Genomic DNA, 26,988 nt, shown 5'->3' with positions numbered 1-26,988 from the left:
GAATACACTAGAGGAGGGGTGTGGCTGAAGGAGCGATGTAGCTTGGGAGCTTCTAAGTAACAACAGCCCAACAAGCTTAAATCACTCCCTCATATAGAGCTAATTAATGCCCATATTAAGGTAAAAACTGTATAATAGCAAAAGGCAACCGGGTACATTTATTGGCTGGATTATATTATTCCTATGGAACAAGAAATTTGATTGAATAAATGAGAAGTTTAGTTGTTTGTTTAGACTATGGGTATTAGGTGTCTTAACTTTACAAATTCACCACATCTCTCTTTGAAGGATCTGTTTATCCTAATCACCTCCTCTAGGTGAACGACATACTAGTTCAATACCCTTAAATTTAATTGAATGGGTATTCCATTCATGTTCTTCATTAATATGTCTCACTACAGGTGTATCTCTCTTATTGCGGACATCCCCCAGATGTTCCCCAATACGACGGCAGAAATCCCTACAGTTTTTCCCACATATTGAAGGCCACAGTCGCAGGTGATCTGATAGATCACACCCTTCGTGCGATGGTTGATAAAGTCACGGATGTGATGGGTATTGATTGTGTCAACAGCTGTAAAGGTTTTACCTGTGTGTAGAAAGTTGCAGTCGATAACATCCCTTGACTGGGGTATCTAGCCATTCGAGTCACGTGCTCCATATACACTCACCTAAATAATTATTAGGAACACCTGTTCTATTTCTCATTAATGCAATTATCTAGTCAACCAATCACATGGCAGTTGCTTCAATGCATTTAGGGGTGTGGTCCTGGTCAAGACAATCTCCTGAACTCCAAACTGAATGTCAGAATGGGAAAGAAAGGTGATTTAAGCAATTTTGAGCGTGGCATGGTTGTTGGTGCCAGACGGGCCGGTCTGAGTATATCACAATCTGCTCAGTTACTGGGATTTTCACGCACAACCATTTCTAGGGTTTACAAAGAATGGTGTGAAAAGGGAAAAACATCCAGTATGCGGCAGTCCTGTGGGCAAAAATGCCTTGTGGATGCTAGAGGTCAGAGGAGAATGGGCCGACTGATTCAAGTTGAAGAGCAACGTTGACTGAAATAACCACTCGTTACAACTGAGGTATGCAGCAAAGCATTTGTGAAGCCACAACACGTACAACCTTGAGGCGGATGGGCTACAACAGCAGAAGACCCCACCGGGTACCACTCATCTCCACTACAAATAGGAAAAAGAGGCTACAATTTGCACGAGCTCACCAAAATTGGACTGTTGAAGACTGGAAAAATGTTGCCTGGTCTGATGAGTCTCGATTTCTGTTGAGACATTCAAATGGTAGAGTCCGAATTTGGCGTAAACAGAATGAGAACATGTATCCATCCTCTGATGGCTACTTCCAGCAGGATAATTCACCATGTCACAAAGCTCGAATCATTTCAAATTGGTTTCTTGAACATGACAATGAGTTCCCTGTACTAAAATGGCCCCCACAGTCACCAGATCTCAACCCAATAGAGCATCTTTGGGATGTGGTGGAACGGGAGCTTCGTGCCCTGGATGTGCATCCCTCAAATCCCCATCAACTGCAAGATGCTATCCTATCAATATGGGCCAACATTTCTAAAGAATGCTATCAGCACCTTGTTAAATCAATGCCACGTAGAATTAAGGCAGTTCTGAAGGCAAAAGGGGGTCCAACACCGTATTAGTATGGTGTTCCTAATAATTCTTTAGGTGAGTGTATAGATCCAAAGTCGATTTGTTCAAAAACTTCGATTTAAATACTGTATCCGTACAGCATCTGCTTTGTGGAGCCAAACTTCATTTTACCCGAAGTCGCGCAAGGTATTTCTAACTGAGTCTTTAAAAACATTTCAAAATAGGAATCTGAAGTCCGATTTGGTATTGAGGTACCAGCCGGTACTCAGCCTGACTTCGGAGTCCTATTTTAAAATGTTTTTTAAAGACGCAGATAGAAATACCAAACTAATTCATCAAAGTTTTGCGCAACTTTGGGTGTAATGAAGTTTGGCTCCACGGAGCCAAAACATTTCAATGCTGTACAGAGACAGCATAAAAATAGAAGTTTTTTCGAAAATATGGATTTCGGATCAATCATCCGAAGCTCAATTTGCTCAAGACTACCGGGGACCAATAACCTCCTTAAATTAGGATCCATTAGAAGTGTAACTTGTAATATCCATCAAAATTTATTACCATTATTTTTGATGTTTTGGCTCCAGAACTGCAGATTATTACTACCTGCACTCAGTTATATTTGATTTAGTAACTGGGTAAATTTTTGTGGCACATCCTGGATGGTGTGCCCATAGCCGTTGTGTACAGTACCTGCTATATGAAATTTTAGACTTATTTTTAATTAAAAGTTATGTTTTATAATTTTGACTACCCCCTATGTAGGTTACATGTAGAGATGAGCGAATTTCTTCAAAATTTGATTTGGTTGCTTCACCGAATAAAATAAAAAAATTTGCTTTGTGACAAATTACTTAGTCATGAAGCGCATTTTTTTGTAAGTAGCGGGTGCTATGACAGGGAGTGCTATTTACAGAGTAAAATTAACAATAAAAAACTATTACATCAAACTTACCATTTGCTTGCGACGGGCCGGCCGTGCAGCGCGAGATGACGTCATCACGCCGTCTAGTTTGGTGACGTATGAAGTAATCTCGCACCGCACAGGATTCCGGCCGAGATCTTCAAGCAAGATGGAGGCTGGCGGACCGTCACGAGCAAATGGAGGCGGTAAGCTTGAATTTTTAGTTTTTTTATACTATTTCAGGATAAATCAATTCACTGACACGAAGCACAAGGAAATTCGGCTTCTAGGCGAATCAAATTTATCCTGAAATTCGGATCAAATTCCACTTAGTGGGATTCGATTAGCTCATCTCTAGTTATATGCAATCACTTTTCCAATTGCTTCTCCTTCGGATGAGGCTGCCTCATGTTAGTTACTATGGAGAGCCTGCCCAGGCAGGGCTCCATAGGGGGTCATTTATCTAACTGGTGTAAAGTAGAACTGGCTTTGTTACCCATAGCAACCAATCAGATTCCACCTTTCATTTTGGACAGCTCCTTTGGAAAATGAAAGGAGGAATCTCAATGTTTGCTATGGGCAACTAAGCCAGTTCTACTTTACACCAGTTTGATAAATGACCCCCTTACTGAAAATCTCATAAAGAGATGAGAAAAGCAATCTAATGATTGCTTTTTATAGTTCCCTAGGGGAACTATTAAAAAATGTAAAAAAAAATAAATAAATAATGGTTTAAAAAAAATATATATATATATATTTTAATAAAATATATACAAATTCAAATCACCCCCTCCTCTTTCGCCAAAATAAAAATACATAAATAATATAAAAAATCCATATCATGGGCATCGCCACATGCAAAAAAGGCCGTACTATTAACATATAAAAATATTTATCCCTTATGGCAAACGGCAAAATGGAAACAAAAAGTCAGAATGGCCGATTCAACGTTTTCTAGTTTCTCCCACAAAAACAATAAAAAGTAATCAAAAAGATATACACACCCTAGAATAGTATCAATGAAAATATAGATTGACCTGCAAAAAATGAGCCCTCACACAGGTTCGTACACATAAAAATAAAAAGTTATTGGGGTCATAATATAGCAATGCAAAATAAAAAAATTTGGTTTTTTCAAAAGTTTTTGTGACGGACTAAATAGTCACTGGGGCTGCTGGAGAAGCCTGAGGGCTAGCCTCCTTCCTACGGACTATGGACCCAGAACTATGAAGACCCCCTCAGACCTTTTGGGGTTATAAGGAACTATGAACTCTGATTTATGCGTGGAATTTATATGCCACATATTTCCAATTGCCCATTAAAGGGGCAGGGTGTGAATTCAGCAACACAACAAGGGTTAACTCTGCACTGAGACTTTCACTGATTGTGTTAGTGATGGGATTAAGATAGCTGACTCTAGGAGGAGCCGACTCCTAGATGAGTAGATCACCCTATGATACACTCAGGAGATAATCCCATCACATGTGTCTCCTCTCTCCCTATTCATTCATTATGGGGGGGAATGTCTGTTTGCATGTTGTTCATGGTTGATTGATTTATGTTATTAGACTTCTTGAACTGTATATATACTGAGTTGGTCTTCAATAAAAGGAGTTCCCGTTTTGGCCTTCAACATAGTGCCTCGTCTCATGTGTGTGGGGATTGTGTGTACGGATTGCTCATGTGTGTGGGGATCGCTGTATACTCCCCTGGCTATAAGCCCTAGATCTTGTAAGAGCTGTTTCTGTTCCTTGTTCCTGTGGTGGTTACGGTGTCGAGTGGAGTGCTTGGAGCCCTTGGGAAGCACTAGGAGCATCCATCAATGGAGGTACCCAGTCGGGGTGAGAGGAGATCCGTTACAGTTTTTAATTATTTTTCAGTATTAAAACACAAAAAAAAACTATACATGTGTATAGTAACTGTATTAAAAGCCAGAAAATAAAAGTAACAGCCTGGTTTTACCGCATAGGAAACCCTGCCCTCCTCCCATAAAACTGTAGCGGATTGGTGTCTTTTTTTTTTTTTTATAATTCCACCCCATTTGGATTTTTTTCTCCGCTTCCTACCACATTGTTTCTCAGAGTAAAAAAATGCTCACCTTCTCCCTAACTGTAACAAGCTCCACAGCGATTAGCATACAGGGTGGGAAAACCGGAACAGGAGGGGCACAGCAGGGGAATGGAGCAGCCCATCCGAAAAATCAAGCGATATCACATCTCCTCAATATGCCTTACATTGATTATAATGTAATTTCAGGACTGTTTAAAGGTCCTCTTTAAGAAAGCCTTTATTTGTAAAACTTTAGTTTGGAAGGTTTCAGGGACAGCACAGGGACAGTGTAGGGAGATAATAGGGAGACCATAGAAAGAGTGCAGGGGCTACAGAACAGTGCCCCCCTTGGTTAATAGATAAGCAGTTTTATTACACCTTGTGGCACAAATTGGTGTGAAAAAGCTGTCTAATACTACTGCTATTGTGGTACCCACATTGTTTTATACACACGGAATTCTATAATGCCTTGATTCTCTAATTGGGGTGAAATAGCAGTCTAATACTACGGCTTTTAGGTTGTTCACATTATTTTATACATAAGAAGTTCCATTAGGACTTGATTCTGTAACTGGGGTGAAATAGCACTCTATTTTTTATGTATTTGGCTTTACACCTTGTTTTTTACATAAGTAATTCCACTACGATCCATTTTTTGGGGTTGTTCTTGTGATGGATCAGAAGAAAGGAAAAATAAACAGCGACATCAACACAAACGTACTGCTGACACCCTCTCCACTCTTTCAGGGGGGCTCTACTTGTATAAGCGTTTAAAAGAATAGGTTCTGTAGAAATCTATGTGGATTCAGATGACGACGGTGTAAATGAGTGCGCTCTTTCACTATATAGTAGAATCTTGGGCCACTGCACGGTTCTTTATATCTGACTAGTGATGAATAAGCATGCTCGGCCGAATACCTGTTTGGCTCGAGCATCGCTATGCTCGGCACATGGCGGTACTAGCAGCCAATAAACATGCAGGTAAGTACTGCCATCACTGTAATGCCAGTAGTCATGTTGGATGCTGACATTACAGTGATTGGCTGGCCGGAATGCGTCATCGGGTGCAATATAGCACCCAAAGACGAGGGTTTGGCTCATTGCGAGTCAGGGAGAGCTGCGCTTAGCAAGGGACAGATAGTGTAGGGAGATTGTGATCGCAATATATTTCAGTGAATAACGTTTCAAAGACCCAAAAGTCCTTTTAAGGAATATTGTGTGTGGTGGCAATTTAATTGTGCAAAGTTGTACTTGAATTTATTTGTTTATACTTTGCGAAATAGCGATTCTTTTGCTATATAGAAGGTGTCTGCAGTGACTTGTGACATCTGTGCAGCAACACCTTCTGTGTGTCAGGGGCAGAGATAGGAAGAATATTAGTGAAAACAATAATTTTTTTTCCCATAATCCACATTTTTGCTGTCAACGGTGTAATCCGTGAATTGTGTGATCTGCGATTCAATACCTTGTGTGGTTGTCAGGCCTAGATGTAGGGAAAAAATTTAAAATACAGAAAACTGTTTTTCTCCCATAAGCTATCCACATTTTTGCTGTCAACGGTGTAATCCGTGAATTGTGTGATCTGTGCTTCAACACCTTGTGTGGTTGTCAGGCCCAGATATAGTGAAACATATAAATATAAACTACATCAGAAAACAGTGTCTGTACCGCAGATTTCAATAATCTGGGCCTAAAATAATATCCATATTCTGTGGTGTTCTGTGACATATACAGTACGCCATCTGAAAACTGTTTCTTTAGGGCAAATTCCAATAATCTGGGCCTTATATATTGTCCATAGTCTGTGTGTTTCTGTGACATATACTGTCCTGCATCCAAAAACTCTTTCTTTAGGGCAAATTTCAATAATCTGTGCCTAATATAGTGTCCATATTCTGTGGGTTTCTGTGACATATACTGTCCTGCATCCGAAAACTGTGTCTTTAGCGGACTGTAAAAAATCTGCGCCACATCTAGTGACAAAACCATTAATATGAAGAAGGCAAGCACTAAGGGACGGGGAAGTGGGCGTGATGCTGATGGTGCATGCAGAGGATTGCTGAAGATAATGCTTCCAGTCAGTTAAGCACCACCCACTCTTCCACCAAGTCCAATCTCTGTAGCCAAGAGACTGGTCAACCGAATCCTCTCTCTGATCATCCTTCCTCCCACCATGGAGAGTCTTGCCAAACGAGTGATGCCACACTCGGATATTCCGAGGAGCTCTTTCTAGCGCCACTATTACATTTGGCCCTCGCACCCAGCATGCTTGAAGAGGGACCTGAGATATTGTGCCCTGATTCCCAACCTCTTGAGCCTTCACAGTCTCAAGAAGATGACGGTGGTGAACGGCAATCATTCGTTCACAAGGTGGATGAGGATGAGACACAGTTACCAATCACTGAGGTTGTGGTTAGGTCAAGTCAGGAGGATGAGCAGAGTGAGGAAGTGGAAAAGGAGGTGGTTGACAATGAGGGCACTGACCCAACATTGGAAGGGGAAAAGCCGAGTGAGTACAGCAGTACATAGGGGGAAGGACTCGTAGCACAGCAACAGGCTGGAAGAGGCACTGGGGTTGCAAAAGGGAGAAGTGGGCACACACCAAACAGGCCGGCAACCGTTACACCGAGCACCCCTATGCATAAATCTACCTTGCCATGTGGTAGGTGTTCCGCAATATGGCCCTTTTTTGAGGAAAGAGCAGACGACAAAAGAGTGGTAGTTTGCAACCAGTGCCATACCAAAATGAGCGGGGGCGTGAACCCTAGCAACCTCACCACCACCAGCATGATCCGCCACATGGCATCCAAGCGCCCTAATAAGAGGGCCAAACACCTGGGTCCACAAACTGGGTCTGCGGGTTACACCACTGCCTCCTCTTCGCCTGTGTTACGCACTGCTGGCCAATCCCCTGTCGAAGGCACAGGCCCAGATGCCCTTCGCCCTGCACCTGGACTTTTGCAAGCACTATCAGCAACAACATCCACTTCCCTGTCCCAGCGCAGCGTCCAAATGTCCATAACACAGTCACTTGAACACCAGCGCAAATACCCACCCACCCACAGGCCATAGCACTAAATGCGCAACTTTCAAAATTACTGGCCCTTGAAATGTTGTCATTTAGGCTTGTGGACACTGAGGCCTTCTTCAGCCTGATGTCGGCGGCCATCCCTCGGTACGCAGTCCCCAGCCGCCACTATTTTTCACGGTGTGCAGTGCACGCCTTACACCAGCATGTGTCCCAGAACATCACCGGCGCCCTGACCAACGCAGTTACTGGGAAGGTCGACTTCACCATGGACACATGGACAAGAGTTGGTGGCCAGGGATGCTACATTTCCCTGATGGCACACTGGGTGAATGTTGTGGAGTCTGGGAGTGAGTCGTACCCTGGGATGGCACAGGTGCTACCCACACCCAGGATTGCGGGCCCTACATCCATCAGGGTCTCCGCCAGCAGTTATGTTACTGGCTCCAATCCCCACTTCTCCTCTTCCTCCTCCTCCACTTCCACCAACAGCAGCAGTCAGCCATTAGTCGCTAGCTGGAAGCAGTGTAGCACTGCTGTGGGTACGCGTCAACAGGCCGTGCTGAAGTTGATCTGTTTAGGGGACAAACAGCACACCACCGCAGAGCTGTGGCAGGGTATAAGGGACAAGACCAAGCTGTGGCTCTCCTCACGCAACCTACAACCAGGCATGGTTGTGTCTGACAATGGCCGTAACTTGATGGCGGCTTTGGAGCTCGGCAACCTGACACACATCCCATGCCTAGCCAACATCCTAAACTTAGTGGTTCAGCGGTTTATCAAAACCTACCCCAATTTGCCAGAGCTACTAGTGAAGGGGCGCCGCGTGTGTGCCCATTTCCGCAGGTCGTCCACAGCTTCAGCCGGTCTGTCAACGCTGCAGCAGTACTTGCGGCTTCCAGCTCACCGACTGTTGTGCGACGTGAGCACGTACTGGAATTCTACGTTCCACATGTTGGCCAGGCTTTGTGAGCAGCAGAGGGTAGTTGTGGAATACCAGCTGCAACATGGTTGTCACCTTTCGAGTCAACTGCCACTATTCACAAGCGAGGAGTGGGCATTGATGTCAGACCTCTGTGAGGTTTTAAAAAACTTTGATGAATCCACACAGATGGTTAGTCACGATAACGCTATTATCAGTGGAACCATCCCACTGCTGTGTCTACTCAAATGATCGCTGCTCACAATTAAGGACAACACTTTGAATGTGGCAGATGAGGAAATGGGGGAGGACATTACACAGGGTGATAGCCAGCCCACCCTTAGTTTATCTTCTCATCGCGAATTGGACCATGAAGAGGAGGAGGAGGAAGGAGCTGGAGACAGTTGCCTCTGCTACAGAGGGTAGTACCCATTAAACTTTAATTCCATCTGTTCAAAAGAGGAGAAGGGTGAGGAGATGGAGAGTCATCCTGATGTCGACATTGACGTCTTGCCTGTTGGTACTCTTGCACACATGGTTGACTTCATGTTAGGCTGCCTTTCCAGTGACCCTCGCTTTATACGCATTTTAGATAACACGGATTACTGGGTGTTCACCCTTCTCGACCCCCGCTACAAAGATAACTTCTCACCTCTCATTCCTATCGTGGAGAGGACTAGTAAAACGGTGCAATACCAAAAGGTTTTTGTTGAGAGATTGCTCCAAAATTTTCCATCTGACAACGCTGGCGGCAGAGTCCGTACTTCCTTAGGCAACCAAGGAAGGCAGACAAGGGGAACACACAGCAGTTCCAACAAAGGCAGGGCAGCACTCTCCAAGGCATGGGACACTTTCATGACACACCGCCATCAACCTCACCCTTAAATGCGGCCTAGTGGTACAAGGAGGGAAACGTTTTGGAAGATGATGAAGGAGTACATAGCAGACCGTGTCAGCATAGAAACATAGAAACTAGTGATGAGCGGCAGGTGCCATATTCGATTTCGACGAAATTCGGGAATATTCGATAGAATATTCGTTTTATATTCGTCGAAATCGAATATTCGTCATTATTCTTGTTATCGCGATTAATATGCGATTTAAATAATCGCATATTGCGATTTTAACTTAAAGGCTACTCTCCTATTGAAATAGCAATTTGATTATTTCAAGTTATAATAATCGAATTTCGATTTTAACTTAGCACTGCTATATTCCATATTCGTTAATTCTAGCCTAATATGGAATATAGCAGTGCTAAGTTAAAATCGAAATTCGATTATTATAACTTGAATTAATCGAATTGCGATTTCAACTTGGACCTGGTTTACTATGGTTGGCTTGGTAGAATTAGCGAATATGACGAATGTATTCGTCATATTCCACAAAACGAATATAACGAATGTATTTGTCATATTCCACAAAACGAAGCTAACAAAGTATTCTGCATCTTCGTTTTAGCTACCTATTCATCAACTTCGCTAATTCTAGCAATCATATAGGAAAGTTTACTATAGAGACAGCTAAATTTAATTCGCTATGCGATTATATTACTTAGCTTTTTTTATATAAATAGAATAATTATAATAATTATCAGGTATTATAATTATTCAATTTTTTTTTTTAAAAAGCAGTCATATAATCGCATAGCGAATTAAACTTAGCTGTCTCTATAGTAAACTTTCCTATATGATTGCTAGAATTAGCGAAGTTGACGAATAGGTAGCTAAAACGAAGATGCAGAATACTTCATTATCTTCGTTTTGTGGAATATAACGAATATATTCGTCATATTCGCTAATTCTACCAAGCCAACCATAGTAAACCAGGTCCAAGTTGAAATCGCAATGCGATTAATATAACTTAAAGTAATCGCATGGCGATTTCAACATCCGTCTCCCATTGACTTTCAATGTAAAGTCAGGAGTCCCCTATTAATATACCATCAGATCGGAGTTTTCTCCAATCCGATGGTATATTTTAACTTGAAGCGTCCCCATCACCATGGGAACGCCTCTATGTTAGAATATACCATCGGATTTGAGTTACATTGTGAAACTCAGATCCGACAGTATATTCTAACACAGAGGCGTTCCCATGGTGATGGGGACGCTTCAAGTTAGAATATACTGAGAACTGTGTACATGACTGCCCCCTGCTGCCTGGCAGGTGCTGCCAGGCAGCAGGGGGCAGACCCCCCCTCCCCCCTGTATTTAGCTCATTGGTGGCCAGTGCGGACCACCTCCCCTGTATTGAATGTGACCAGTGCAGCCCCCCTCCCTCTATATTCATTGGTGGCCATTGCGGATTCCCAGTATTAAATTAGACCAGTGCGGCCTCCCCTCTCCCCCCCCCAATTAAAATCATCCCCCCCCCATCATTGGTGGCAGCGGAGCGGCAGTTCCGACACTACTCAGTAACCCTTACTGATGGGTTCCTTGTTTTCAGTAAGATGAAGCGGTTTGTACGCTTAGGACAACCCATTTTATTAAAACGGTCCTCGATGGCAAGTTGATCATTACTGGAACCCCAAATTAGCCATATCTATGGGGGAACCCGGCACCAAGTGTTTAATACACCTGCTGCAACACCACGAGGGAAACAAAGCACTACACAGTCAAAATCAATGATGGATTGTAGACTGCAGTCCATGTTCTGGTGTGGTGCATGTGGAAGGGAGTAGGTTCCACAAGTAGTTCATAGCCGAAGACATTTCTGGTACTCGCTTCTCTCTGTAAATTTTGTAAAAGGGTGTCTGTCAACTCCAAAGTAAGCATACCGACATGTAGGGTACGTTCCACAAAACATAACCATACCTTTTTTCTAAACATCCAGTCCTCTAATCTAGAGAAATGCTTCTTTTTACTGCTATACTGTTATATAAATGAGGTTTTCGTTGCACCACGGGCGGGGCTGCTCCATTTAGTGTACCTGGGTTTCTCCGAGTCATTACTACGGGCTCCGAAATATCAGGGACTGTCAAACAAGAGGGAGAAGCCTAAATGGTGTTGGTAGTGGAGTGATAGTGCACCAAATTGAGCAGTACTTCCCCCACAGTGCACCGAATACCTTATTTGCATAAAAAAGGATTTCTCATTAGAAATTTTCACAAGAATGATATTGTTATGCTTCGGAGCACCTACCCTACATGGCATCATGCTGACCTTGAAAGTGATTTTGGCGAATTCCCAGTATTAAATTAGACCAGTGCGGCCTCTCCTCTCCCCCCCCCCCTAATTGAAATCATCCTCCCCCCCCCCATCATTGGTGGCAGCGGAGTGGCAGTTCCGATCGGAGTCCCAGTTTAATCGCTGGGGCTCCGATCGGTTACCATGGCAGCCAAGACGCTATTGCAGTCTTGGCTGCCATGGTTACTTAGCAATAAATAGAAGCATTATACTTACCTGCGAGCTGCGATGTCTGTGTCCGGCCGGAAGCTCCTCCTACTGGTAAGTGACAGGTCTGTGCTATAGGCACAGACCTGTGCTCAACACTAATAGAAACATAGAATGTGTCGGCAGATAAGAACCATTTGGCCCATCTAGTCTGCCCAATATACTGAATACTATGAATAGCCCCTGGCCCTATCTTATATGAAGGATGGCCTTATGCCTATCCCATGCATGCTTAAACTCTTTCACTGTATTTGCAGCTACCATTTCTGCAGGAAGGCTATTCCATGCATCCACTACTCTCTCAGTAAAGTAATACTTACTGATATTACTTTTAAACCTTTGCCCCTCTAATTTAAAACTATGTCTTCTTGTAGCAGTTTTTCTTCTTTTTTAAATATTCTCTTTATGTATTTAAAAGTTTCTATCATATTCCCTCTGTCTCGTCTTTCTTCCAAGCTATATAGGTTAAGGTCCATTAATCTTTCCTGGTAAGTTTTATCCTGCAATCCATGTACTAGTTTAGTAGCTCTTCTCTGAACTCTCTCCAAAGTATCAATATCCTTCTGGAGATATGGTCTCCAGTACTGCGCACAATACTCCAAATGAGGTCTCACTAGTGCTCTGTAGAGGGGCATGAGAACCTCCCTTTTTCTACTGGTAATGCCTCTCCCTATACACCCAAGCATTCTATTAGTATTTCCTGCTGCTCTATGACATTGTCTGCCTACCTTTAAGTCTTCTGAAATAATGACCCCTAAATCCCTTTCCTCAGATACTGAGGTTAGGACTGTATCACTGATTTTATATTCTGCTCTTGGGTTTTTACACCCCAGGTGAATTATCTTGCACATTAAATTTTAGTTGCCAGATTTTTGACCATTTCTCTAGTTTTCCTAAATCCTTTTCCATTTGGTGTATCTCTCCAGGAACATCAACCCTGTTACAAATCTTTGTGTCATCAGCAAAAATACACACCTTACCATCGAGGCCTTCTTCAATTTCGCTGATAAAGATATTAAACAATATGGGTCCCAAAACAGATCCCTGAGGTACCCCACTGGTAACAAGACCATGGTCTGAATATACTACATTGACTACAACCCTCTGTTGTCTGTCCCTCAGCCACTGCCTAATCCATTCAACAATATGGGAGTCCAAGCACAAAGACTGCAATTTATTCATAAGCCTTCTATGTGGGACAGTATTAAAAGCCTTACTAAAGTCTAGACAAGCGATTTCTACTGCACCTCCGCCATCTATTATTTTAGTCACCCAATCAAAAAAATCAATAAGATTAGTTTGACATGATCTCCCTGAAGTAAACCCATGCTGTTTTTCATCTTTCAATCCATGGGATTTTAGATGTTCCACAATCCTCTCCTTAAGTATGGTTTCCATTAATGTCCCCCCTATTGATGTCAGGCTTACTGGCCTATAGTTGCCCGATTCCTCCCTACTACCTTTCTTGTGAATGAGCACAACATTTGCTAATTTCCAATCTTCTGGGACGACTCCTGTTACCAGTGATTGGTTAAATAAATATGTTAATGGTTTTGCTAGTTCACCACTAAAAATCGCTTTCTCATTTTCTCCAGGTCCACTGCACCAGCTGTTCATGTAGGTTTGGCCCCTCCATTGTGACCATATTCAGGTCTGTTTGTATTTTAGAGGTCTCACCTTATATTACATTCTCTTCATGTTTCACATTGATATTCTCATATGCTGGTTTTCATTATTTGTGCCTATGGTGGGGCAATTCAGTGGACCTGTATGTGCTGGTTACATAATATTTATTGCATACCGCACTTTGCTCTAATTGTATACAATTTTTTAATGTGTCTGTTGGTGTGTCTAATAAACTTTATATACTTTTTATACTGATTCATTGTCGGATGTGCATTTATGGGGTGGTTCTGTTGACCCTCTCTTGGGTTAGGTCTTATTGGTTCATATATAATATAACAATCATATAACATCATTATATCCCCCCCCACCCATTGGCTGTCGTCCCCTCCGTTCAGTTAAATGTGTCATAATAACAAAATTAAATAATGTATAGCTACACAGCTCTGCGTGCAACTCTCCGTTTCCTTTCAATATCCTCATATATTTTAATTTGTTGTAAATGTAAACCCCACTCCCTTGACGAGGGCAGGGAGACAGAGCCCCAATACTTGACCAATATAGCTTTCGCTACCATCAATCCTCTCATCCAAATCCGTCTAACCTGGGGCGGAACTTCCGTCTCTGAGCCATAATCTCCAAAGATCACTATCAAGATCCCTGGGTTATAGTTCATTGAAGATTCCTTTTGTAGGGCAGAAAAAACCTCATCCCAATATTTTCTTATTTTATTACAGCTCCAAAGCAAATGGACATAGTTCGCATTTACATATCCACACTTAGGACAGGAACAATCCCGGTCCTTATTTTGGAGAAATTTCCCTTGGGTTTTGGGCGTATAATACAATCTATGGAGAATCTTAAATTGGATTAGCCTATGGGCACTGGAAACTGTCGCCTTTTTCACATTCCTATAGATAGTAGGCCACTGTAGTGGGGGGCAATTCAGCTCTTGCTCCCACTTGATAGGGCTTTTAAAGGCGTTACAGTTGCCAGTGCCGTTCGAAGTTTAGCGTATAAACTAGATAATTTCAACTTCACGTCCTTCTGAGCATCACAATAATCAAAAAATATATTTTCTCGTGGAAAAATACGACCCCTATCCCTAGAAGCTTCAAATATGTGTTTCAATCGTGCATAATTAAAAAAAATCTAATGGTGAACTATCGGAAAAATCGAATTCCAAAAATGACTTAAAACGACCTGCATGGAAAAGGTGAGACACCCTATTGATACCCTTTCGTGTCCAATATCCAAAATCTGTAATTTTGAAGAATTCCTCCAGCCCCCTGTTCCCCCACAGAGGGGTAAAAGCGAACGGATCGGAGACTTTAAGGATCTCCTTCAACCTATTCCACACCCTCTGAAGTGAGCAAGGGATCAGCAAGGACCTCTCAATTCCCATAGACCCAGTCTCCAAACATGCAAATATGTTTTCTATTGGCCTATCAATAACCATAGTTAAATACTGTGAAAGTAAACTCTCTTTCCAATAACAGCAACGCTGGATCTGTGCACACAAATAATAACCTTGAAAAAAAGGAAGTGACAGCCCACCATCTGCCTCCGACAACCAAAGATATCTCTGCTTTATACGCACCCTCTTCCTTCCCCAAATTAAATCGTTAATCAAAGTCTCCAATCTATGGAAAAAAATATCATCAATCCAAATGGGGGAAGCACACATCGGGAACAAAACTATAGGCAGAATAATCATCTTGATCAATGCGATTCGATCTGTCTGTGCCAGTATCAATTTCCGCCAAGCGGCAACTTTGGCCCCAACTTTATTCAAAACCGGGGCCAAATTTAGCTCATAAAACCTACTCAAAGGAACACCGATCTTAACCCCCAGATAGTCCAAGGTATCATTAGGAGCCAAGACACGGACTCGCTGCCCTTCATCTATAGCTTTCCGGTTCAGCGGGAGGAGCGATGACTTTGACCAATTGATCATATAACCTGATAATTTACCATAGTCTTCTATTACCTCTATCACATACTGTAGGATTTTCCAACCCTGATCCAGGAACAAAATCACATCATCTGCATATAAGCTTATTTTGTCGCTCACTCCCGCCACTCCGAAGCCATCTATGCAATTATCCAATCGGATCCGGCAAGCCAACGGTTCAATAAAAAGTGCGAAGAGGAGACAGGGGACAACCCTGTCTCATCCCCCTCCGCATCATAACAGGAGAAGAGCCAGTGCCATTGATATTAATATGTGCAATCGGCTGTTCATATAGCATTTGGGTCATTTTCACAATTAGCTTCCCAAGGCCAAAACCAGACATCGTAGCCCACAAAAAAGGCCACTCCATCCTGTCAAACGCCTTCGCGGCGTCTAAAGACAGGATGGAGTGGTCTATACCGCCCCCAGCAGATATATTCAGATATACCCTATATATGCTCATCTGTATTTGGCGGCCCGGGATAAAGCCCGTCTGGTCAGAATGAACCAGACAAGCTATAACCCTCTTCAGACGGCTAGCAAGGATTTTTGCAAAGATCTTATAGTCCGTATTTAGGAGCGATATAGGTCTATATGACCCCATATCACATGGAACCTTCTCCTTTTTCAAGACCAAGATAATCACCGCCTCTCTAAATGATGGAGGTAAAGAACCAAAAGCGCAGGATTCATTAAAGACTTGAAGTAAGATCGGCAAGAGTGATTTGGCATGGTACCTATACATTTCAAATGGCAATCCATCTGGACCAGGAGATGAATTATATTTTAGAGAGGGAAGAGTCGCCTGGAGTTCCTCCAAAAGGATGGGGGAGTCCAGCATCTCTCTATCTTGGATAGATAGCTGAGGGAGCTCCAATTGTTGAAGATATTGCTCCATAGCTGTGCGGCTAAACATAGACTCAGATTTATATAAGGTAGAGTAATATTTCGCAAATTCCTCTCTAATCTCAACTGCGGATCTCACCCCCATTCCCTGTGGGTTTCTAATTTCTCTTATACTGGTATCCTCTCTCTGATTGGCCACCAGACGTGCCAAAAACCTACCAGTTTTACCAGATTCGCAGAAACGCCTCTGGCCCTGAAATAGGAGCTTGTGTTGAGCTTTTTTTATATAAGAGTGTCTTAAGCTGTGTATTAGCCTCCTTTAACTGATTAATATATTGCTCCGTGTGGTGGTCAATTAGTTTGGCACGTAAACTCCTTATTAACTCTGTCAGTTCCTGTTCCCTCCGCCGTAGTTCCGCTCTAAACCTATTAATTTTATGGAAGTACAAGCCCCTAATATGGGCCTTCAACGCGTCCCACACATAATGGATGTGTGTCGAACCTACGTTAAACCCCCAAAATTCCTGAATATCCTGATCTAATCGGGATTGCTCCCCTATCACCTCAAGCCAATGCGGATTCAATTTAAAGGTTCTTCCTGGAGTAGGAGCATCCGCAAACATAATCAAAACTGGGGAGTGATCCGAGATTCCATGCGGTTCATACTTCATTCTCAGGACACGCCCACACAGATCCTGACTTGCAAAAGCCAGATCAATACGGGACATAGACCCGTATGACTGGCTGAAACAAGAGAAGATTTTTTTTTATTGCCATAGAGGTGGCGCCAGATATCAATCAGCGCCAGCTCCTGGCACACCGCAGTCAAAGGGGACCCAGTGCGACCACGCCCAGAAAGCGAAGAGAACCGATCCAACTCAGGATCAGGAACTGCGTTAAAGTCACCTGCCACTAATAAGGCACATTGATTTTTGGTGGATATATATTGGGCTAAATGTGAGAAAATCGCTGATTTAAATGGTGGGGGAATATACATAAAGGCCAATATCACCTCCTGCCCTTTCCAATAACCATGTAAAAATACGTATCTCCCTTCTTTATCTATGTCACTATCTAACGGTTGAAACTCCATCGCACGGTGAATGTATACACTGACGCCTCTTGCATAAGAGGAGAAGCAAGCGTGGTACTCAAAAGAGGCCCATTTCCTTTTCAAAGTATAGATCTTATCTGATATTGCATGGGTCTCTAATAGTACCACAATTGCTGGCAGGTGACGAACCACAAGATCAAATACCACCGTCCTCTTCACTCTGTCTCCCAGCCCCCTCACATTCCAACATAGAATATTAGACGACATCTCCTATGAATATAAATAGTTCCAAAACCCCCCTCAACGGAGAGGCACGCATAGCCACGGAGCAGACGACGGCAGCCAATCCCACCCTTAACCCCACCCCCAAAAATCCCCCTACATGGTTGACAGGGCATTTCACAATACCCATCAGCCTCTCTACTTCCTCCAAACCTCCCCCCCGCCACCTCCTCTCATTAGACTCCCTCCTCACCACCTTTTCATACTATTTCATAAACCCCTTGAATCCAGCCATTGCACCGCCTCCGCTTGTGTGGAAAGAAAAATTACAGAATCATTGTATACCACTCTCAATTTAGCGAGGTATAACATTGAGTACTTAATCTTGGCTGAGATCAATCTCTTTTTGACATCAAAAAAACCTCTTCTTTTAATTTGGGTCTCACGGGAAAAATCAGGAAATATTGATATTAGATTACTGTCAAAATATGTCTCTATTACTTCTCTTTTACGTCTGAGAACCCAATCCCGGTCCTTTGTGCAAACAAATTTTGCCAAGATTTCTCTTGGCGGAGCCCCTGGGGTTTTTTTTTTAAAGGGAATTCTGTGAGCCCTTTCCACACAAAAAGTAGATGTATCATAATCTGGGCCCAATCTTTCTACCAACCACTTCTGGATAAATTCCGGCGGGTTATCCTGTTCTGCCCCTTCTGGAAACCCTACTAATCGCAAGTTATATCTGCGAGACCTATCCTCCAGCTCTATCACTTTCCTTCTTAACCAGGCACGATCTTCGTCTACTTCTGCTAATCTGTTCTTTAATACACCGTTCTCTACAGTGACCGATTTAACTTCAGATTCCAATTCCTTCACCTTTAGTCTCAGTTTCATCATTTCGTCTCTTATTATAGTGACGTCCCCCTGTACTACTGCAAGGGAAGAGGCCAGCTGTGCAACCGAGATACTGGTGGCATTTACTAATCCCAGTATATCCTGCAGCTTTTTATTAATGCTATCAACACCTTCGCTATAGGAGGAACTGGACTTTGATAGACCCTGTTCTAAGCGGTCCGTATTATCTGAGCCTACCTCAACCTGAGGAGCAGCTCTCTGTACCCCTCCTCTAGTCTTGGGTGGTGGTGACTTCAGAAATTTATCCAATCGAGCCTGTGGGCTCCCCCCTAGTCCACCCTTTGGAGAGGTCAGTCCACCTGATTTACGAAATTTTGGCGGCATTTTCCTATAAGTCGGTATGATACAATTATGAACACAGTTCCAACACTAATGTCTCATATACATATAGATACATATACATACATATATATTCATACATATATACAAAAAAGAAAAAGCAGCAGCACTCATTAATATTACGAGGAGCACATAGAAAAAAGGAAAAAAAAAAAAAAGAAAACAAAGAAGTTGGACACTTGTTAAATAAGCACATCGGAGATAATAATGAGTAGATATAGGAACCAAACAGTCAGTATAAATACAAAGTAAATCGTTACTTCCCCCCAAATGGCAGGCTAACTAAAATTGTCTACAGTTATATATCTGCACCTAAGAAGTCATATAACAATCACATAAGAAGGAGCGAAATAACACCGCTAACAACCCTAGATAGACTTGTCAGCAGTTATATACCAGTCATACATGTGGAAGTGGAACAGACCCACTTGAAAAATAGGATGTCAGCGCTCCGATTTAGAGTATGTGTCCGATATATAGGGTACAGGAGCAGAGTACCAGAGAGCCCACCTATCACGGTCGGCGTGACTATCACATACGTGACACAGAGGGAGGGAACAAGGAAGGCCCTGCCCAAGTGAGAGGGAAGGTGGTGACCCCTGACTCACCTAGCGGCTGGCACCTGGCTGCCCTGACGTCCCTAGACGGGTTCCTCACCCGTACGCCGATCACGTGCCTAAAGCCCTGGCTTTCCCTAAGCTGAGCCCTAGATAGTGAACAGGGCGGTGGGAACACTAGTCCGCACCACTAGCTCTAAAGGAAAACACCAAGGGAAGGACAGACAATACAAACTCAATATATAATCCCAGGTGGGCGACAACAGGAGACAACAAGAAGCCCAACAGGGATCCGGAGGGTAGCACTCTGGAACGACAACCAGGATTCACAACTCCAGTGGGTCAGTATAGATGTCCAGGCAGGAAGCTCTCTAACTGGCAACTAGAGAAGAGTGAAGGGAGAGAATATAAGGAGGTTGGGAGTGGCAGACAAGAAACAGCTGAGGAGGAGAAGCTACGGATCCCTGATTGAGACAAAAAGGATAGCAAGGCAAACACAGAAAACAATCACTAAGAAACAACGTGATCTTTAGATATAGAGCGCGCAGCCACCCGCTGCGACCTCCTGACCCCGGGTATAACGGAGTCAGACGTGGCTCTTGATACCCTCGTGACAGTACCCCCCCCCCCTTTCACGAGGGGCCTCCGGACACTCAGGACCAGGTCTCTCCGGATGAGAGGCATGGAAAGCCTGAATTAACCTGTTGGCGTTTACCTCTGACGCTGGAACCCACATTCTTTCCTCGGGACCGTAACCCCTCCAATGCACCAGATACTGAAGAGAGCGGCGGACCCGACGAGAATCAACAATTCTGGCTATTTGAAACTCCAGATTACCATCCACAATAACAGGAGGAGGTGGCAGCGGTGATGGTTCTAGAGGTGGAACATACTTCTTGAGTAACGATTTATGGAAGACGTTATGGATCTTAAAAGTCTGAGGTAGCTCCAGGCGAAAAGCCACAGGGTTAATGACGGCTACTATTTTATAAGGACCAATGAACCTAGGGCCCAGTTTCCAAGAGGGAACCTTCAACTTAATATTCCTAGTAGACAACCACACATAGTCATTCACCCCTAGGTCCAGACCTGGCGACCGTTTCTTATCGGCCATGCATTTATATTTACCACTCATCTTTTTCAAGTTAACTTGCACCTTCTGCCATACCGAAGAAAGAGATGAAGAAAACCTTTCCTCTTCGGGAACCCCAGAAGACCCCCCCTCTTTGAAAGTACAAAATTGGGGATGAAAACCGTATGCACCAAGGAATGGTGACTTGCCAGTGGACTCCTGATAATGATTATTTATGGCAAACTCAGCTAACGGTAAATATGATGACCACAACTCTTGGTTTTCAGACACAAAACACCTTAAATATGTTTCTAGGTTTTGGTTGGTACGCTCAGTCTGTCCATTCGACTGAGGATGGAAAGCTGAGGAAAAGGACAAGTGTACCCCCAAACGGGAACAAAAAGCCTTCCAAAACTTAGAAATAAACTGGGTTCCCCGATCCGAAACCACATCGGAAGGGACCCCGTGAAGCTTCACGATTTCACTGATAAACACCTGAGCAAGAGTTTTAGCATTAGGAAGTGCGGGTAGCGCAATAAAGTGTACCATTTTGCTAAACCTGTCTACTACTACCAAAATAACTGTTTTACCCGCAGACAACGGTAAGTCAGTGATGAAATCCATTGACAGATGTGTCCATGGCCTATTGGGGATAAAAAGAGGCAATAAAGACCCTGCTGGACGTGTATGAGAGACTTTCGCGCGTGCACAAGTAGAGCAAGTAGACACGAAATCCATTACATCCTGACGCAACCTTGGCCACCAAAAACGACGAGATAATAGCTCCAAGGTTGCTTTACTACCCGGGTGCCCAGCAAGTGCCGAATTATGATGTTCTTTTAATAATTCAAGACGCAGGTTTAACGGTACAAACAATTTCTCTGAGGGCCAAGAGGCCGGGGCGTCCCCCTGGGCCTCTAACACCTTTCCCTCTAGAACAGAGTGTACAGCAGAGACAACCACTCCTCTTTGTAAAATAGGTACCGGATCACTAGCATTACCCCCTCCAGGGAAACTACGAGATAACGCGTCTGCCTTGGTATTTTTTGCCCCAGGACGATAGGTGATTACAAAGTTAAATCTGGTAAAGAATAGCGACCACCTAGCTTGTCTAGGGGTGAGACGCTTAGCCGATTCTAGGTACAGAAGGTTTTTGTGATCCGTAATCACCGTGACGGGGTGGATTGCTCCCTCTAAGAAGTGACGCCACTCTTCAAGCGCCAGCTTAATCGCCAACAGTTCCCTATTTCCAACATCATAGTTCTTCTCTGCAGAAGATAATTTTTTGGAAAAGAAAGCGCAAGGGCGCCATTTGCCAGGAGACGGACCCTGAGACAATACAGCCCCCACTCCCACCTCTGACGCATCTACCTCAACAATAAAAGGCTGGGAGACATCAGGTTGAATTAGAACAGGTGCCGAGGTAAACCTCTCTTTTAGAGAGGAAAATGCATTTTTAGCGGCGTCAGACCATTTAGAAAAATCAGTCCCCTTCCTAGTCATGTCGGTAAGGGGTTTTCTATAGAAATTTGCGAAACCCAAAAACCGTTGTAGGGCTTTAAGGTTCTCAGGAAGATCCCAATCTAAAATTGCCTGGACCTTCCCAGGATCCATACGGAAACCTGAAGCAGATAATAGATATCCCAGGAACTGTATTTCCTGAACGGCGAAGACACATTTTTCAATTTTCGCATATAATTTATTCGTCCGTAGGACCTGCAGTACTTGCCTGACATGCACCTCATGTGTTTTCAGATCAGCCGAATAAATTAAGATATCATCTAGGTATATGACAACAAACCTGCCGATGAGATGACTAAAAATATCATTAACGAAATGTTGGAAGACAGCGGGGGCATTGGTCAGACCGAAAGGCATAACTAGATTTTCATAATGCCCCTCAGGGGTGTTAAAAGCTGTCTTCCACTCATCCCCTTCCCTGATACGAATCAGATTGTAGGCCCCCCTAAGATCAAGTTTGGAGAACCACCTAGCACCCGCAATCTGATTAAAAAGGTCAGAAATGAGAGGAAGAGGGTATGGGTCTCGGATGGTTATCTGGTTTAGCTTACGGAAATCTAGGCAAGGACGCAGGCCCCCATCTTTCTTTTTAACAAAGAAAAACCCTGCAGCCACGGGTGAAGAAGAGGGTCTGATGTGTCCCTTAGCCAGACTCTCGGAGATATAATCTTTCATGGCTTGTCTCTCGGGACCCGAAAGATTATACAACCTGGACTTGGGTAATTTTGCACCGGGAATCAGGTTAACCGGGCAATCATAAGGACGATGAGGTGGTAGCTTCTGACAACCCTTTTCAGAAAAAACGTCCTCAAAGTCCGAAATAAATGTAGGGGGGAAGCTATGGAGGCGATTAAGCAATTGTTATTTAAGCAATTCTCTCTGCAATGCTCACTCCACTCCAATATCTCCCTGGCCTGCCAATCCACCACTGGATTGTGCGCTACCAACCAGGGAAGACCCAATACCACAGGAGAGGGAAGGCCCTCCAGAACGTAACATGAAAGACACTCATTATGGTGGTCCCCTACCCAAAGGTGTAAATTATGAACAATGTGGGTGAGGTTTCTCTGAGACAGAGGAGCCGAATCTATAGCGAATACGGGAATAGGTCTCTGCAGCGTACAGAGAGACAAACCCATAGTGCGGGCAAAATGGGCATCTATCAAATTTACCCCTGCTCCACTTTCTAGAAAAAAAGAAATAGACTCTGTCTTAACACCAAAAACAATAACCGCTGGTAACACAAATTGAGATGTTCGTATGGAGGAAACGTATACCCCCCGGCTGACATCCTCCGCACAGCCTGGGGTTAGTAGTTTTCCGACGGTCTTTTGTTTTTGAGAAAGGAGGGACAGACATTAATGAAATGACCCTTCCCCCCACAGAAAAAACAAGCCCCCCTCCTACGGCGAACCTCAGGAGGACGGACCTGACGAGAAGTTCCGCCTAGCTGCATAGGCTCATCTAAGTCAGTACAGACTAATTGTTGCTTGGGAGAGGTAACCAATTGCTCAGGAATTTTCAATCTCTCCCTAAGACGCCTATCTATTCTGATAGAGAGGGACATAACAGCATCAAGGGAAAGGGGGGTCTCATACAGCGCCAGTGCATCCTTAACCCTTTCAGATAACCCAGAGCAGAACTGACTCCTGAGAGCCGGGTCGTTCCACTGAGTATCCGTAGCCCACCTACGGAACTCTGAGCAATATTCCTCTGCTGACCGATCTCCCTGTAGGAGTCTCCGTAACTTCGACTCAGCCAGGGCGACTCGGTCAGGGTCATCATATATGCGACCCAAAGCCCCAAAAAATCCCTCCACTGACCGGAGAGCCTGGGAACCAGGGGGTAACGAGAACGCCTAGGATTGTGGGTCCCCCTGAAGCAGGGAAATGACAATCCCAACCCGCTGTTCTTCATTACCTGAGGAGTAAGGGCGCAACTTAAAGTATAATTTGCAGGCCTCACGGAACGTTGCAAATTTGTCCCTTCCCCCAGAAAATCTGTCAGGAAGAACAACCTTGGGTTCTGTAACAACCTGGTTACCCATAGCAACCGCTGGGGGTGCGGTCTGCTGCATTTGCTGCTGTTGTTGGAGGACAGACGCCTTCAATCCTGCCACCTCCAAAGACAGGCCTTGAAGCTGTTTTGCCAAGGCAGCAATAGGATCCATATTGGATTCTAAGTAGAGAAAAAAAACAACAAAAATAATTTATTTATTTTTTTCTCAAAAAGTAAGGGCCAGTTATAATATCACGGTTGGCGTGACTATCACATATGTGACACAGAGGGAGGGAACAAGGAAGGCCCTGCCCAAGTGAGAGAGAAGGTGGTGACCCCTGACTCACCTAGCGGCTGGCACCTGGCTGCCCTGACGTCCCTAGACGGGTTCCTCACCCGTACGCCGATCACGTGCCTAAAGCCCTGGCTTTCCCTAAGCTGAGCCCTAGATAGTGAACAGGGCGGTGGGAACACTAGTCCGCACCACTAGCTCTAAAGGAAAACACCAAGGGAAGGACAGACAATACAAACTCAATATATAATCCCAGGTGGGCGACAACAGGAGACAACAAGAAGCCCAACAGGGATCCGGAGGGTAGCACTCTGGAACGACAACCAGGATTCACAACTCCAGTGGGTCAGTATAGATGTCCAGGCAGGAAGCTCTCTAACTGGCAACTAGAGAAGAGTGAAGGGAGAGAATATAAGGAGGTTGGGAGTGGCAGACAAGAAACAGCTGAGGAGGAGAAGCTACGGATCCCTGATTGAGACAAAAAGGATAGCAAGGCAAACACAGAAAACAATCACTAAGAAACAACGTGATCTTTAGATATAGAGCGCGCAGCCACCCGCTGCGACCTCCTGACCCCGGGTATAACGGAGTCAGACGTGGCTCTTGATACCCTCGTGACACCACCTTCTTACGTTCTTACGTTAGATCTGATGGGCCAAAGGGGTAGCTTCCACACAAATGCGGTATCAGAGCGCCCCACTAAATTTTCCGCAAGCGGCAGAAATTCTCCAGAGGGGCAGTCCATCCAGAAGAGACAGGGTCCAAACAGCTGTCTACCGAAGAGGATCTTTATGGACCTTAATTCTTCATCTGTGATTTGCACATAGGAAAAGATTGTTCTCACAGCTAACTGCCACAAACGGTCGAACTCTCCAGCAGAGACCGCAAACAGCACCAGCAGGCCTCACATTAGCACATTAGATATCAAAGTCAGGCCACCACTTTCACCCTCGGGACCCCGGGCAGCAAACCCCTACTTCTCCTCACTCTCAGAGGCCGCAGCCCAAGTTGCCAGATAGATTAATTCCCTGCCACCTCACAGGCAGCCGAGCAGCAAACAATCAGTCACGGCAAACATCAGGCAGGGGTTGGCAGGCAGCGGGTAACGGATCAGAGTGGATCAGGGCAAGAAGACGCTTGGACACATCGGGTCAATAGTATAGTCGGCTGGTCACATCTGGTAACAAATGGCAGGATAAAACAAAAGCCGCATCCCAGCTTATCAGGAGGCTTACCAACTCGAGCTCCGAACACCTCAGAGACAAACAGAGACCGGCTGCGACGGATCACCAGCAGGCCATGGGTCAAGGCATCCTGACAGCAGGTACGAATCACAGCAGGAGCGGATCAAGCCAGGCAGCACACATCAGTTCCCAGCAGACAGTAGGCGGCAGGATACTATAGCTCACAGTCCCATCTAGGCGCGGCTAGTCAGGCCTGGCCAGGCCAGGAGGCGGCGTTCCCTCAGGATCCACATTCAACAGCGAGGCAGGGAGAGAGAGAGGAGAAGGCAGCCGGAGGAGGAGCGCGGCACACCTACGTCATGCCGCTACGTGACTCGTGATGGACAGGTTCATGCTATCTTTTTATTTTTAATGATTTTGCCCACTTCTGCTGAGTACCACAATGGTCTCTTCCTTTTTTTTGCTTTTACTGACAAGCCTAAAGCAATTATCTGTTGCCTTCAATAGTGCCACTTTTTTTTTTCTTTTTTTTTTGTATATTCTTTATGTCAGAATTTTTCAATAAAGAAAAGACAGTAACAAACATGTACAGTTCGTATAGTACAAGTAAGATGTACAGTATAATAGCAAGCCAACAGCTGGACAATCTTCATTTGGGTAGACAAATAGTGTTTTAGAAATATACAAAGCAATATCATTTAAAGCAAGTGAGTTTACTTAAGACTGTCAGCCTTGGACCTCAATTTTCAGCTGAACTGTCCAGTAACAGGAAAGGGAACTAACACATAACACAAAACACAATAGACGGTAGGTTCTAAGTTAGATTCTTATTCCTTGGATGTATAATTATATTGGTTTAAGACATGTCCATATTTGAGGATCAGCAACTTAATGTAACAATACATAAGGTTAGTTAGGATACCTTTATCAAGTGCGTGGACTCTCATTTAAGATATTCTTGGCAGAGGCTTAGAGGCCAAGTTAATCCATTGATATTTGATCTAAGGGAGAAGGGAGGGAGGAAGAAGGGCAAGGGGGGGGGGGAGTCTATAATTACATCTATGTATTATAAAAGCTCAACCATGGCTGCCATATTTTTAGGAAGGCCTTCCTATTACCCCTTTCCCAGCCCACCATTTCCTCCATAAGGCAGATTTGATGTATTTTATCCAGCCATTCTTTAACGGAAGGGGGCTCTGGACTTTTCCACTTAGTCGGGATAATGTATTTGGCTGCAGAGATGATATACGTGGCCAGATTCCTTCCTGAAGGTTTGAAACTATTCCTTGACAACCATAGTAGAACCAATGTAGGAGACAATGAGATGTGAGAACTGCAGACTCTGTTGATAGGGTGTTCTACTTCCGTCCAGAATTTTGAGATATTCTTACAGGACCACCAGATATGAGATATGGTGCCCCGCTCCTCCTGACATCTCCAACACTTATCTGTAGGGGAAAGATGGGCTCTATATAGAAAATCCGGAGTTTT

This window comes from Bufo bufo, chromosome 2, assembly GCF_905171765.1.
Source record: "Bufo bufo chromosome 2, aBufBuf1.1, whole genome shotgun sequence".
Classification (NCBI taxonomy): Eukaryota; Metazoa; Chordata; class Amphibia; order Anura; family Bufonidae; genus Bufo; species Bufo bufo.
The sequence above is the reverse complement of the archived record's forward strand: the minus strand, read 5'-3'. Positions refer to the sequence as shown.